Source organism: Peromyscus leucopus, chromosome 10 (genome assembly GCF_004664715.2).
Source record: "Peromyscus leucopus breed LL Stock chromosome 10, UCI_PerLeu_2.1, whole genome shotgun sequence".
Lineage (NCBI taxonomy): Eukaryota > Metazoa > Chordata > Mammalia > Rodentia > Cricetidae > Peromyscus > Peromyscus leucopus.
In genome coordinates this window covers 81,405,547-81,408,752 of record NC_051071.1, presented here as the reverse complement: position 1 = coordinate 81,408,752, position 3,206 = coordinate 81,405,547, and the positions used below count along the sequence as shown (strand labels likewise).

Genomic DNA, 3,206 nt, shown 5'->3' with positions numbered 1-3,206 from the left:
ACCTACCAAAATTAAATCAAAATCAGATAAGCAATTTAAACAGACCCCTAATGAAATAGAAGCAGTAATTAAAAGTCTACCAAACAAAAAAGCCCAGGGACAGAAGGTTTCAGTGCAGAATTCTAGCAGACTTTCAAAGAAGAATGAATACTAATGCTGTTGTAGAATATTATTTTAAGGTGTGTTACTTTTGCTTATATTGCATTTGTTTAACTCTGTGAAACTGTGATACTGTGCCTGACACCTGATGGTCTAATAAAGATGTGAACAGCCAATAGTAAGTCAGGAGAAAGGACAGTCGGGGCTGGCAGGCAGAGAGAATAGAAAGAGGAGAAATCTAGGAGGAGAAAAAGAGATGGAGGAGTGAAAGGAAATAGCAGCTGGAGAAGGAGGACAGCTACACAGCCAGCCAGCCACACAGCAAGCCACGGAGAAAGTGTAAGATTTACAGAAGTAAGAGAACAGGAAATGCCCAGAGGCAAAAGGTAGATGGGATAAAATTAAGTTAAGAAAAGCTGACAAGAAACTAAGCCAAGCTAAAGCCGAGCATTCATAAGTTAAGAATAAGCCTCCGCTGGGCAGTGGTGGTGCCCGCCTTTAATCCCAGCACTCAGGAGGCAGAGGCAGGAGGATCTCTGCGAGTTCGAAGCCAGCCTGGGCTACAGCGTGAGTTCCAGGAAGGGCACAAAGCTACACAGAGAAACCCTGTCTCGAAAAACCAGAAGGAAAAAAAAAAAAGAATAAGCATCCAAATGTGATTTATTTGGGAGCTGGGTGGCGGACCCCCCAAAAAGCGCCAAAAAAACAAACAACAAATACTCCTCAAATTATTCCACAAAATAGAAACAGAAGTAACATTGTTCTGCCTTCCCATCCCACATCCCTATTTCTGCTTAAACCTTGAACTCCAGGTATTCACCCTCCACTTTCGTATCACGTGTGCTTTACTATTCCCTCACCGTTTCAGCCCTACCCCGGACCCCCACATGCCACGGTCTCTTTTTAGCTTCCTGTCCTTTACAAACACTACAAGTAAGACATAATAATAGAAAAATCCAAAGTCAACGTCCACATACGTGAGAGAACATGCTGTGGATGTATACCTGGTTCTGGCTTGCCCACATAGTATATTTTCAGTTGAATTTTTTTTCTTGCAAATTTCACTTTTCCTTAAAGCTGAATAAATTGGCGTTGTGCATATGCACCACATTTTCAGTACCCGTTAGTTGATAGACATCTAGGCTGATCCCACTTCTTTGCTTTGGTAAATACAGTTGCAATGAACAAGAATGTACAAGCACCTCTGTAGAATATGGTGTCTTTGGATATATACCCAGGAACATAGAACTGGTCATATGATAGTGCTATTTTTAGGTTTTTTTGTTTGTTTGTTTGTTTGTTTGTTTTTGAGGAATCTCTGCATTGATTCCCACAGTGGCTATACCAATTTATACCCCCACCACTCCCAAATGACTGATAACATTGAATGAACACTTCTAAAAGTATTTACTAGCCAGTTTTATTTCCTGTTTAGTTTTGTGACACAGTTCTGATTGGACTGTTTTTTCTTTTTTTGACCTTATTGCTGAAAACACTACACACTGAGGTTACAGAACATAGAGAAATCAATCTGGAAGTGACCTGAAAACATCCTTCCTGCTGACGTATCCCGCTAGTGCTGTCCAGGCTGCTGGGGGCTAAAGTCATCAATGGAACTGCCCAGGATGAACCCTCCCTGCTGCAGTACTGACCTTTATGCCACCACCTGTCCAAGTGTCCCCAAAGCAATGCTGTTCTTGCTTCTACGGCCTCAAAGAATTGAATAGATCCATTTTCATTTATTTATTTATTTATTTACTTGTTGTTTCTTATTTATAGATCTTTACACTAAATTTCAGATAATATATTTATTATATATGTCTTTTCATATATATATGCATTTCATAGATGACTTTTTGGTGTGTGCGCGTGTGTGCACAGTAGATGTACATTTTCACATGGTTAGTGCTTAAATGTGTATGTGTGTATGTGTATGCATGCATATATATGCATGTGCACATGCAGGCCAGAGGCCCATGTTGGGTGTTCTCTCGCTCTCTTGCCACCTTTGAAACTAAGATGGAATACATTGTGAATTAGTGTGTCAGCCTTGTTCAGGAGCCATGCTAATCTTCCCTGTGTCATTCCAATTTTAGTATAAACTGCTGAAGCAAGGCCCACCGTGGATTTTGAGAAAGGATCTCTACTGAACCCTAATCAGCTGCGGTCGACTGGGTGGCCAGTGAGCTCCAGGGATCAGCCTACCTCTGTCCCCACAAAGAGAGGGTAAGAAAAGCATATCTCCCCACTCATTTTTATGTGAATGCTGGGGAATCTAAACTCGGGTCCTATGTGTGTACAGCAGGCACTTTATAAAATCCCCCAGGCCCCTCATAATGATGTACGTAACTAATATCAGCTTTTTAAAGTGCCTGGTATTGAAAGCACTTAGTTTATAAGTTAAATGGATTAGCTAGAACTGAATGAGTGGTAAGTTATTGAAGTCAGTCCCAGGTCACATTGCCAAGGCCTCCATGGGCACATGATTGGATCAAAATTGATCTCGTCTTTTGGTTCTTCACACTAGAGTCCCATACACGGCTACTTCAATAGGATGATCTTGCGGCATCTCTCTACTTGTGATTCAAATTTTAGCTTACAGATTCCCTTCCCATATCTCCAGGTTAAATTTCCAAGAAAGATTCTGGTTGGTCAAATCAATTATCATTGTTCTTCTACAGATGTTTGTGTCAGGACATTGAATGGGGTAACTGATCTCCCTTGGGATGGCAAAGAACACAAGGTAGTATCATGTGGTATCAGTAAGAATCCATGCACTAGTTCCCTCCATAAGGTGTCTGTGAGAATGGCCAACAGGCATGCTCAAGCAGGATAACCTATTGGGAAGTAAGAATTTCTGCTCACATTAGCTTTCAGGTGATTAATTACTAGGTATACAATAAATTCTCAAATGTTATTTTTAACTCTATGTCTTAAAAAAGTAAGTCTCTCCCGCCCCCCCTGCCCTTTTTTGAAATTATAATATAATTACATCATTTATTCGTTTCCTTTCCTCTCTTCAAACCCTCCCAAGTACCCCTCCTCCCTTTCTTTCTAATTCATGTCCCCCTATTTATTAATTGTTGTCAAATGCACATATGTATGCA

At 40.7% G+C, this 3,206-nt stretch overlaps 1 non-coding gene across 1 annotated transcript; it reads right to left on the bottom strand.

Moving 5' to 3' along the window:
• Nucleotides 1-2,112: 2,112 nt before the first annotated feature.
• On the bottom strand, nucleotides 2,113-2,214 carry LOC114695760. The gene has a single exon (XR_003734911.1). It is a non-coding gene; the product is annotated as a U6 spliceosomal RNA (small nuclear RNA).
• Nucleotides 2,215-3,206: the final 992 nt, after the last annotated feature.